Raw genomic sequence first — 13449 nt, 5'->3', positions numbered from 1 at the left:
TTATTTAGGGAATGTTAAACAAAATATGACCTACAGTAAAACACAAAGGCAGACATTTTTTAGAACATCTCATGGGAGGTTGTGTCCTTTTCAGTAAGTTGAGCCCCATGGCCGAGGCAGAAGCTTCTCGTGATGTTCAGTTAGCATTTATTTAATATTTTTAATGTTAAATTACTGTTTCATTAAAGCTCAAATTAGGAGGAGTTACAGTATCATGTCCACTTTTGATTCATCAAAGGCTAAAAACCCTGGTTTGAGCCCTCGTCACACAGCACGGGCAGCAGAGTGGCTACAGGATAAGAAGGAAAATGGGTCAGAAACTGAAATGTTTAATAACAGAATGGACAAGGGTAAGTCAAAAATGATCCGCACTCCGGTAGTAGTAAATCAAGCGGTTTCTGTGCACAGCTACTATCCTCAGACTGCTGTGCAAGTGTGAACGTGTTACAACAGATCATTTGTTATGTGTCCGGTGTCTGGGGACGGTTTCACTCTACCACGAAGACGGTTCTGGCCTCGACTGATGTAGACAGCTGTTACTCGGAGGACTTGACTTGGCACCAGTTGCCCGATAGTTCAGGACTGGAATTTCCTACGAGTCTAACTGAACCTACAATAACTACCTGGACTCCATATTAACATCAATTAACATCAACTGTTATAGCTGAACTGGCTAACACAACTAACACACAGTATGGGCGCAGATCAATTCCTGCTTTCTGTTATGGTTTCCTGGTGAGTCTGGTTCCTCTCAAGCAGTGGCGATTTCTTTAAGACTGCAAGGGAAGCTCAGCTTCCCCTATAATGTCATAAAATTAATGGACAAATTATGTAATATTGTATTAACATTTTATTGACTAAAAATGCGTTAGAAAACGTTCATCTTAAAGACGAGTTCATTCAGAATCAGTTAGATATAGCAGGTCGGCTGACTTGATTTTCCTCTCATACATTCCCGTAGCGTCACAGTGCATTTCCCCGTTGAAGCCCAGCGTCCATTGACTTCAATGCGGCTGTTTTGAACGTTTTTTTTTCAGTGCTTTGAAACTAGATGGTCATTGGATAACGCTGTGATTATGTCCCGCCAGCCAGGACGCTGGGCTGCTGCATGATGATTGGAGGAACTGTTTAAAGGGTGAAACCCCTTTTTTGATTGATTGCATGTCTTAAGTATACATCAGCGCCACAGAGATCCGAGTTCTGCCCCATGAGGATTTGCAGGTGAAGTGGTAAGACGCTGCACTCTGTATTGTTTGCTGGTGATATAAACCCATTTTGTTTGTACAAATCATTCTTTAAATAATAAAAAAAAATATTATAGCATTCTTGCCTTTTCTTCTTGTTCTACAAGAAAATGTACTGTTAGCCATGCCTGTTGACGAAACCTTGTCAGGGAATGGGATGTGTTTGGGTTTTGGGGATCTGGATAACTTTGACATGAAAAGTGCAAAGAACATAATGAAGGCCTAATATGAGCTTCCCCTGTTTCAAAAGCTAGCAGCCGCCACTGCCCTCAAGGTTTCTTCCTATTGCCATCTCAGGGAGTTTTTCCTTGCCACTGTCGCCCTCGGTTTGCTCACCAGGGACCATCTGACCACACTCTATACAGACTTAAATAATTATTTTCATTGTGTAAAGCTGCTTTACGACAATGACAGTTGTTAAAAGCGCTATACAAAAAAAATTGAATTAAATTGAATTGATTTTGTAACTGTGGTACGAGCAAAAATGGATTCCAAAAATGGAAGTTGTAATATGTATGACAAAAAGAGCAGCATGCGGTGATTGGTTTACTGGGTATAGCTCGTGCCTAAACAAGATAAATAAAACAGAAGCGTTTGGAGATATTGCACACAATTTGCACCGATATTCTAAGGAAGCTAAATGTTTATGAGAAATGGATTTATCACTACAAGCCTTGGAGTAAACAGCAAAGAATGGACCAGAAACATCCTCAATCCCCGACTACAGAGGACGGCTATCTACGGATGTCACGATCTTGCATGACGATGCATGTCCGCACTCTTTTGCCCACACTGTGGACACTCTGCAAAAACTTGAAACTTGGCTTTGAAATGTTAAAGCATCCTCACTATAGCCTTGATCTCACCCCAACTGACTTTCAACTGTTTGGTCGCCTGAATGATTGACTTCTAATGAAGAAGTGAAGACAGCAGTGCATTTGTGGCTTGCAGCTTAACCTAAAACATTTTTAATGAGGGAACACAGCTAGTAATGATTGATTGTACTTAATGAACATTTAAATGAACATTAAATCTTATTGGACGAGAGAGCTGTAAATATCACCATATTGTAAACCTGACAGTGCCTTTAAAAATGTCCTTGAAAGTGTTATAAAGAAAACCTGAAGCCTGATAAAAATCAGTAATATCCAATTTTGACTAACATTTCTCAACATACACAGTTATCTGGTCTCTTATCATGTGTTCAGTAAACTTGGTGTGGGTAGATTCAGCCAGTGAGTGATCATCATCCGTCCCATCAGTGTTATTTGTGGACGGACAAAATGGTAAATGTTTTGATTGTAAATCACAAGCCAGTACAAGAGCTCGGTACCTTAGTATAATGTACTGTATTGATTTAAAATGACAAAAGGTATACAGTGGAACCTCGGATTACGAGCATAATTCGTTCCAGAAGCAGGCTCGTATTCCAAAACACTCATAAACCAAAGCACATTTTCCCATAAGAAATAATGGAAATTAAAATAATCCGTTCCACAGCCCAAAATAATAAATACGTAAAAATAATTAACACAAAATACAAAGTAAAAATTAAAAAAAATTAACCTGCACCTTACCTTAAAAAAGTAAAAATAAATCTTGACAGATAAGTGTTTTTTTTTATGCGCACAGGCGCTGTGTGTGTTTTTCTCTCTCCTGCGCTGCTGAATGTGTGTTATGTGTGTGCGTGCGCGTAATTTGACACTGCACCGGTTCACACACAAACACATCCACTCTGCACACACAATAACACACACACCCTGCAGCGCAAGAGAAAGAAAAAAAACACACACACGGGTGTTAATTATACCAGTAGGAGACGAGCACTAAGACCCAGCAGGGAAGATGATTACCCGCAACGCAGGAGAAAGAAAAACCGTTGGCTCAGTTGTGATCACGTGACGCTTGGCATCAAATAAAGAAGAGCATACATGATACTCGAAACCAAGACAATGCTCGTTTTCCAAGTCAAAATTTATTAAATATCTTTGCTCGTCTTGCGAGACAATCGTAAACCGAGTTACTCGTATTCCCAGGTTTCACTGTATAATATTAGTAGTGTTTTATTTTTTTAGTTACAAGTTTTGATAACACACAAATGATAAGCATTGTTTCAATTAAACAACATAGCACTCATGGTTATTTGTTTATTTAAACAGTTATTTTGCTCCGCCTACACAACAGTTGAGGTGGTGAGGGAGAGTTAGTAGTGTAGTAGTGTAATTAATCAAAATCAGGTTCATTGGCAAATTATTGTATGTAGACACACACAAGCAATTTGATTTGCAGGGGTGAAAGTATTTTTAAATTCTTCCTGGTACTGTGTAGCCAAAAGGACAGAAGAATAAGCCATGGAGGTGGTGGACAGTCCTGAGAAATGAAAAAGATTTACTTTATATTTCCACTTATTCCACTTTAGAATATCATCTCCGTTAACTTACGGCTTCCTGGGTTGCATCCCAAATAACATCAAATGGAAAGCTAGTGCACACTGTAGGGTGTACAATCCCTTGTTCCACACACAAAGTAGTGCCCTTGATTAAGGTATTGAGAAGTTAGAGCTAGCTAGCTAGCTAGCTTTATAGCCATAAATAGAAGGTCACAGAGTTCAAAGGCGATTCAGAACGACTTACATTAGAAGCAAGATGACGTAACGTTATCAGTTGTGTTTCCTAATCTGAATGTGCATCTGTGACTGGTTTTGATTGTGGGTTTCGACAGCCAGCTGCTCCCTTCTTAATACAGACCTACTTTTATACTGTACATGTCGCACCCAAGAGTTATTGTAACTAACAATTTCTAGACCTCCTGAGACAAGAAGTGATACTGTACATATGTAGTGTATTCTCATTCTTACTTATTATGTGTAATTTGAAATCTAGTTTGTATGAGCACGTCTCTAGATGAATAAAGCTTTATTAAGCTTTAATATTGTAAAGTACAGTAAGTAATTCACTGAAGACCTCAGTCATGCATGAACTTAATAATAACTTGTTGATTCTAGTGTATTATCACTTGTGGAATGCATCTCATCAGACTGCTCCGTTAGAATATATACGTTTATATATACAGTATAATACATTATAAGGAGTATCTCAAGCTTCAATTCTTTTGAGAACTTAATGAACTCCCTTTGGTGACCAACACAGAGAAACTGAGGAGGAGCTTCTTCCCGCTGGCGATTAGGTCTTTCAACCACATCACCATGCAGATCTAGTACAATCTTTAAACATCCATGGACACTATGGACACATTCACTCACATCTACACTTACATGTTTATGTTTAGATTCTGGACCATTGCACAAAGACACTTTAATAAAGCACCTTCATAAGTCACTTTTTATCACATCTTTCTTCGCCAGAAATTTTATTTTTTTTAATGTTCTATGTAGAGTATATATTTTTTTTTTTTTTATTTTTATTTTGTTGTACAGTATATTTATTTTTATTTTATGTACAGTATATTTCTATTTTAATTTTTATTTTTATCCTAGTTAAATTTTATTTTCTATCATATTTCTTTTATTTCTTTCATTTATATTTAATTCTTATTATAAGTTTTAATTCTCTTTTTAAGGTCACTGGCGGCCGTATAAGCATTTCACTGCATATCGTACTGTGTATGACTGTGTATGTGAATTTGAATTTACACATACCTGGGTGTGTGTGCACGGCTTGATTGAGGACATATTCGGGGTTCTGTTCCTATTACAAACATACTCTCTTCATGATCAAACATACTACAAAGTGTGCATGTTTGCTTTTAATTACTAATTGAACATTTCAATTTCGTTTGCATTTTCTTTTTAATTCTGTTTGAGTCTGAAGTCTGAGAAGTCTCCGCTGCAGTGATTACTGTAGTAAACGACATGCACTAAATTAATGGCACTGTTCTGCTGAGAATAATGAAGGGGATGAAACCACCTTTTATGTTATTCTGTATATTACAGTAGGTTTCCTTTCTGTGGTGTATTATTAAAGTAAACAATGGCGCCTTGTTGCAAAGCATATATTTATTCAAATATACTGTATGGAGGTTTAGTGTATAGCAAGGTCTAGTGTATTACAATATGTAGCTTTGTTTCAGTCTGCATTCTACATTCACACATTATAATCAGACGTATTGACAGTTAGCGTTACTGTTTTATAATATGCCATTTATTCACCACTGGATCCTAATGGTCTTAATAATGACCACCTTAGGCTTTGAAGTTAATGTTTCGTTAGTTTTTTCCTGTTGTGAAGCTCATGTATTCAATTTGAAAAACATTTCATTAACTAGCATTTAAAAAAAGAGGAACATTAACATTAATACTTACAATGTTTTAACAGTCTGGTTTTGAACAAGGCAGCAACTGTGGCTTAGTGGTTAGCAGTGTCGCCTTGCAGTTTTTGGGTCAAGAGTTCGAGTCTTGCCTACGGGCTGTGTGTGGGAGCTTGTATGTTCTCTCTGTGCACGCTGTGTTTCCTCCAGGTACTTTGGTTTCCTCCAACACTCCAACCACATGCAATGTAGGAAGATACTGTATCACTCTCACTCGCTTTATCCTGTATACAGGGTTGCCTGGAGCCTATACCAGGACACTCCCAGGAGAGGCGGGGTACAGTACACCTGTTGTCTTAAAAAAGGATAGGTGGTATACTGTAGCAAGTAACACGTAGCAAGAAATAAGGAAATATGTGTGAATATGTGAAACTTCTTAACACTTTCAATGTTACAATGTGTGATATATAAGAAAACCCACCATAGAGTTCGGGCTTGGGGGTTGTTTGGGGGCTTCTAACATATATGTAATGAAAGGGTAACCACCCAATGGCAGCATTTAATGACAGAACAATGGGTGGGCCTTTAATCCCTTTAATCTTGCATCTGAAAAATCTAATTTCAGTTCATTTTATTTTTTTTGCTGCAGACAAAGCTTTTCTTCTATTTATTCACCCGTATTTCATACAGAACTCTGAAAATGATTACAGTACAGCAGGGAATATCTGGCATGATGAAGTGAAAGGTCATTACCTCGACACACAATAAGTAAAATATCGAAAAACTGTGCTCATGTAAAAAGGACAAACGTACACATGAGTTTTAATGAAATTTTTTATATGATATATAGGAAAACGACTATGCTTCTCAAAATTAAATTGCAAACCCTGACAGAATCACAGTTCAGCTTCCACATGACTGAAAAGATATTTGTATTGGCACACAATAAAGCTTGTTATTAGTCTTATTTGAATTCTGCTCCTTGATAAAAAAAAAACGTTTATGTGCAAGTTGTGCAAGTTTTTTTTTTATAAAAGTTCTTTCGTTTCTGTACTACAGAGGTGATCAAAAGTATAACATACACAATGTTTTATATTTCCCCTTGTAAATAAAAGAAGGAACATCACTAATTAGTGCTCTCGTGTCAGGCTGGAGAGTTGTACTAACTCTGTAATTAGAATCAGCTAGTTTAGTTAAAGGATAATCACCATTAAAATAGGAATAAATACAATAGTCACCCTAGTTGGACTACAGAGGTTCCTAGATGGATGGATGGTTGGATGGATTGAATTGAATGTTACACACTAAAATACTGTTATTCTTTATAATGCATGTACTTTATTCACAGTGTCTGTCTGTCTGTATGTGGTGTTGTCTTGCAATCAGGAAAAGAGCCTCATAGTTATTTGTCATAGTACAAGCCCTCTTATTGGTACTGTCTAATAAAAAATTACTTAAATCTTATAGAATTTTGCATAGCTACAACAGGGAACATTAATGGACTTCATTTGTTTAGAACTAATGGATCAAAAGAAAATAGTACATAATAATTAAATAGTAATTTATCCAAAAGTAAATTATTTATTATTATTTATCACCCATAGGCATTATTCCTGTTGGTGTTGATGGCTCTTCACCTTCTTTTGATTTACATTGTATTTTTGCTTTTTACAAATGGAGGTAAAAAAAAAAAAAAGACAGTTAGGTATGGTTACAGTCACATGATGTATATGGTGAATGTATATTTAGTGAAGAGTGCAAGCAGGGACTTCGGCAGGACTAACTATGACATCATAACTAAAAGGGAGCGCCAGATGGGAACACAGACATGAGGGGGAACTGAGATGTAAAGCAAACAATCACTTCACCATCAACAAACCTGAGAGCATCTAAACACACCAGTTCACCATAATACTCTACGTCCATGAGTCCCCCAGATCTGCTCCTTTATAAGCTAAATCTATAAAGACTATGCTTGGCTAAATAAATCGTTTTTTTAGCCTAGACTTAAACACAGAGATTGTGTCCAGAACATCAATTAGAAGACTATTCCATAACCTTGGGTTTTTTTTAAAAAAAAAGCTCTGCCCCTAGTGTAGTTTTAAGTTAAGTTAAGCCTTTATTTGTCACGTATACATTACAGCATGGTATAATTCCTTCTTCGCGTATCCCAGCGTAACTAGAGTCAGAGCGCAGGTTTAAGTGCCTTGCTCAACGGCCCAACAGTGGCAACCTGGTGGAGCTGAGGATCTTATGATCAGTAACTCAGTGCCTTAGCCCTCCGAGGCACCACTGCCCCAAAGTTGTTGTTAGAAGTGGGTTCATAATACGTGGTACTGACAAGCAACCTGCATCATTTGTTCAAAGTTGGCGTGGCGAATCATAAGACACTAGCAGTTCACTCAGATACTGAAGGGGATTTTATGATCAATGATGTCAAAAACTGCACTAAGACCAAGTAACACAAGAAAAGAGTTACATTAAAAAACGGCATGGAAGCTGAGTCTGGGGTCTGGGTGCAGCCAATGTTTTTATACAACATTTCTGCAAACATCATTTTATTATTATCATATTATGATTTGTTACTTTGTTTAACCAGTTATTTTGCTCCAACAATGCATACAGTATCCTTCTGCACCTCATGAAACTAACTATCCAGGACTGGCAGAGCTGGCGACCGTCATTTACTGTAATTAACAGTTATGAATCTAGTTTGGCACCGTGTTTTACAATTAGTGCTGTTACTGTCCATTATCAGCACTCGTGAAAAACCCCTCATCCAATGAGATTGCTCGGTCGAAAGTTATTGTTGTATAGTATACGTTATGGATGGTACAAAGATGCATAGTGGATAAAGCAGTGCAATATAGACTGAAAGTGACAGTGCAGTGGTGTAGTGCTTACCATTCCATGATCAGCTGTTCAGTGCAGTAACACTAGCCACAAGGAAAAAGCTATTTTTTAAGTCTGTTTGTGCGGGCTCTGGGGCACCTGTAGCTCCTGCTCGATGGGAGAAGGTTGAATAGTCCATGATTGGGGTGAGAGGTATCTTTGATAAATCCTCTTGCCCTTTGCAGGCAGTGTTTTTTTGTAAATGTCCTCCAAGGTGGGTAGCTGAATACCAATGGTTCTTTGGGTGGTTTTAACACCACAGCTGCTGTACCATACTGAGATGCAGTTTGTAAGCATGCTGAATATTTTTCAGAGGCTCATAAATCATTTACAAAAACAGTCATGTGAGTGCGAATAAAGTATCAGGTTTGGTGATCAAATGGTGATCTTATCCCTAAATGGCATAGATTACAGGTCAGAGGAGGGAAGGAGAACTTTCATCATGATACTACCACCACCATGCTTTTCAAAACTTCCATAAAACTTTGTTGAAAAATGGGGGGGGGGTTCTGCATGCACACTAAGATGGCACAAAACAAGATTTAAAGCACTTTATTTCCCCTTTTTTAATAAACATACATTGGCAAAAAAAGGCAGACCAGGGTTTAAAAGCATTTGCATTTATTTATTACATTTGCATTAATTTGTTCAGAAGGTGCTTTTATTCAATGAAATGAAACATTTCGACCTTATGCACTTTACGAGCGTGCTAGCCTGACGGTCATATGGCCGAGTCGCATTATACTCTATATAAACTGCTTTCCTGATTATTTGACTACGAAAACATTATTTGTTATTTTATTATTTATTAAAGAGCAGCATATTCTATTTACATTACATTTACATTTAGTCATTTGGCAGACGCTCTTATCCAGAGCGACTTACATTTTTATCTCATTACACATCTGAGCAGTTGAGGGTTAAGGGCCTTGCTCAAGGGCCCAACAGTGGCAACTTGGTGGTTGTGGGGTTTGAACCTGGGATCTTCTAAACCGTAGTCCAATGCCTTAACCACTGAGCTACCCCTGGCCTATTTAATCCAATTATATTGACATTTAATCGTGTGACATGTCTTTGAACCAAGTTCTCACTTGCCTTGATTTATTTCTCTCTTGAAGTTAATAAGACAAAAAAGAGCAGCTAGTCATGTTATTTGGAAACCCCAGAGCACAAAAACTCCTCTGTCCTGATTATGTCAGACAGCGTGAAGTTACGCATTAAACTCGTCTGTGCTCATTCAACACTCCTTAGAGTTCATTTAAGTCCAAGTGGATCTACAGTATATAAACACTGTAGGGTGTTAATTTAACTTTCCTGTTATGCCTTATGTGGAAAAAATGAAGTCCTTTTGCTACAGACTGAGCCCATGACAGAACCAGAGCCCTGTTTATTTGTCTAATAATATGACTTCTAACTCTTTCTCTCTTTCTGGATGTACCCATGCCAGGAATGAAGCTGAATCACATACAGTTGAGCTAAAAGATCCTGAGTTTATTAGATTTTTTTGTAATTATCATGTCGCATGAGTCAACCTGGGATCTGCTATATTCCTGATGTCCTGCCTCCATGTACTTCCCTTATTACCCTGACACGCCCATCACTCTGGAAAAAAACCTAATCTGGACTCATTAGACCACATGACCTTTTTTCATTGCTGTGTATTTCCACAATAATGTTGTAAAAATCCAAATAACTTTAAAGATTTTAATTTTAAAGGGTTTAAACAATATTTTCCATGCATGTTCAATTAACCATAATCAATTAATTAACATGCACCTGTGGAATGGTCGTTAAGACCTTAACAGCTTACAGAAAGTAGGCATTTAAGGTGGGTTCTAAAAACGCAGGACACTAAAGAGACTTGACACCCAAAGAAAGATGCCCAGGGTCCCTGCTCATCTGCGTGAACGTGCATTAGGCATGCTGCAGGGAGGCATGAGGACTGCTGATGTGGCTAGGGCGATAAATCGCCATGTCCACACCGTGAGACGCTCCTTCGAGACGCCTAAGACGGCGCTACAGTGAGACAGGAAGGACAGCTGATCATCCTCGCAGTGGAAGACCACGTGTAACAACACCTGCACAGGATGGGTACATCCGAATATCACACCTGCGTGACAGGTACAGGATGGCCACAACAACTGCCCGAGTCACACCAGGAACACACAATCCCTCCATCAGTGCTCAGACTGTCCGCAATAGGCAGTCCATGAGGAGGAGATGCACTGCAGTACTTCAAGCAGCTGGTGGCCACACCAGATACTGACTGGTACTTTTGATTTTGAGCCTCCCTTCATTCAGGGACACATTGGGAAACATTTTTAGTTTATGTCTTATGGTGTTGAATCTTTTAGTGTTCATACAAATATTTACACATTAAGTTTACCGAAAGTAAAAACAGTTGAAGGTCAGAGGACGTTTCTTTTTTTGCTGAGTATATATGTTTGTTTCCTGGTGAGTCTCACTAACAAGTGGTTTTCTTATAGACACACAGCTGTTTAGTCCCAATCCTGTGAGTTCTCATGACCTTCTGTGTAGAAATGCTCTTATTTCCACTATATAGGTTAGACTCTCATCTCAAGTCAGTGTGCATGGAGTTTGTACCCTGTTCTTGGTGGGTTCCTCTGGGTTCTCCAGCTTCCTCGACAGTTCATAGACATGCCTTGTAGCCTGACAGTGTGAGTGTAGGAGGCCTGTGGTTTGCCAAAAATTGGGGTCTTTAGCAGCATAGCTTCCGCTACAGCAATGACTACTAGTTTGCAGTTATAGGTCAGCGTGACTAATCATTACTTAGCTTGAATAAATGGATGGGTGGATTGATTTTTTTATTAAAATATATTTTAAAAGATTTTTGCTAATTAAACATGTTCTAATGTTGTCTCATGCATGTATGGGTTAATTATTCAATCAATCAATCAATCAATGAATTAATATTGACATGTACAGTATGGTGTGATGTATAGCAGCCAGACCTTCCTGAATTCCAGCATCTAATATTCCCTGAGCTGCCGTAGCAGGAGGTGTCCTTGTTGGGTTAATTGTTAGTCTCAGCTTCCCACCTGCACATTCAAAGACACACTGAGATGGAAGTCACAGTTATTGCACAAGATTTCACCGAGCCAGAGAGCGAACTGTCAAGAATCTCACCTGCATGATGAGCAAGTATAAAATTTCTCCAGCAGCCATTATAAGTATATCTTATCCATTATTACTGAGTATACACAGTACCATAGCTGCTATAGAGAGTAGCACTCTGTAGAATCTGACCTTACGTCTGTAAAAATAGACATGACACACTGCCTCATCATGGACGAACTCAGGTTTAAATGTTTATACTGCAGCGCTGGTGCATTCTGTGGTCCGATTAGTCAGATGGCGTTAATTAATTTTTTCATAACAGCATGACAGGCACCGAATATTTTAGTTCTTTACTTGGTAACAGGCGAAGCATTTCATTTCCAGCCCTCTCTACAGTGAAAAAACAAGCTGCTGTTGTATCTTGTAAAAATCGATCAGCTGAACATCACAGCGTCTGTCTCTATTCACGATGTGTCACTTGATACTAATTGAGTAACGGAGGAGAGAGAGCAGGAACTCACAAGACTCCTGGTCAGACTCAGTGCACCCAGATCAGAATACTGTATTTATATAGAGTTTTTAAATGATATACTGTATAACTATAAAAAAAAAAATAGTTGACATGACCTTTTGAAATCACACCCATGGGGTTTTGGATGAAGCAAATCAGCAGCAGGGATCAATTTAACTTCTGGTAAACGTGATCGGATAAAAGCCTGCATGATTATGCATCTGGTCCCCTAAAGCGTTCTTCTGTTCTCCTCGCTGGAGGAACGCTTAAAGGTTATATTTATAACTCTACCACAGATGGTGGGTGTCATGAATTCCCCCTCACAGTGTATTGAGCATCTCAGAGTTCTGTTCTTGTGTAGTTTCATATCGAGTGCATCAGAATTTTTTACCATGTCAGTCCTGTCTCTGCCACCTCTGTCCTGTCTTCTGTCTTCTGTTACTTGATTGTATTCACCTGTTCTGTGGCGATGAGCTCGTCTATTGCTCCTTGGCTTTATTCCCTGTTGCAAAGTCTTGTGTCTTGTGTTCTTGGGTTTTGATCCTGTTTTTTTATTTACAGTCGTGGATTATCCCATGTTGAACCCACATGACTGTGTTTTCACCTATTAAGTCGGAGTACAGTGTCAAAATCCTCTTTATATTAATAATATGTACAGTATGGTGGGTAAATTGTGACAAATTAAAAAAAAATAAATAAATAAATAAATATGCCACTTAATAAATGAATGAAAGTAGAATCAATTAATTTAATGCATTTATTAAACAATTGAAATGTGAAATCGACACTAAACTATTTAAAAGTAAGGTCATTTAAACATTTTATTTGATTACTTATTCAATAATCTATGCAGTGATTTATAAAATGTTTAATTATCCATTACAAATACATTACATATATTATTATTATTATTATTATTATTATTATTATTATTATTATATACTGTATAATCTCATCAAACTTAACTAGCTAGCTAAATTAATTTACTTTCATACACTTCTTACGATCCAATATTTATCCAATTTATCTATAGATTACCATCTTTAAAATGTGCTAATGTGCTGTTTTAATTAAGTTGTATTAGCTGGTTGGTTATGTTTGTAAATCGGGCTATTAATATATTAGCTAGCTAATAAGGTTTTGTAAATTAGTTTGTTAAATTAGCTAGGTACTGTAGATCGTTTACAAATTCATCCACTTTATCCTGGTCAGAGTTACAGCAAATCCCTCCCTGATTCAGCCCGGCCATTTCACCTGGTGTCTCTATACTGTATATTGCACCTTAACACTAATTTAAAAAAAAATTTTGGTAATTGATTAAAATACTTTACTTTAAACATGAAACTATAAAACAAACAAAATGTACTAAAGAAGCAAAAATGAATATGTAGGAAAAACATCCATATCAAAAGTATAACATTCATGCATTTGGGAATGGTAATGAGAATTTGCTAATCA

The sequence above is a fragment of the Clarias gariepinus genome, chromosome 17, assembly GCF_024256425.1.
Source record: "Clarias gariepinus isolate MV-2021 ecotype Netherlands chromosome 17, CGAR_prim_01v2, whole genome shotgun sequence".
Taxonomy (NCBI): Eukaryota; Metazoa; Chordata; class Actinopteri; order Siluriformes; family Clariidae; genus Clarias; species Clarias gariepinus.
This window is presented reverse-complemented; position numbering follows the sequence as displayed.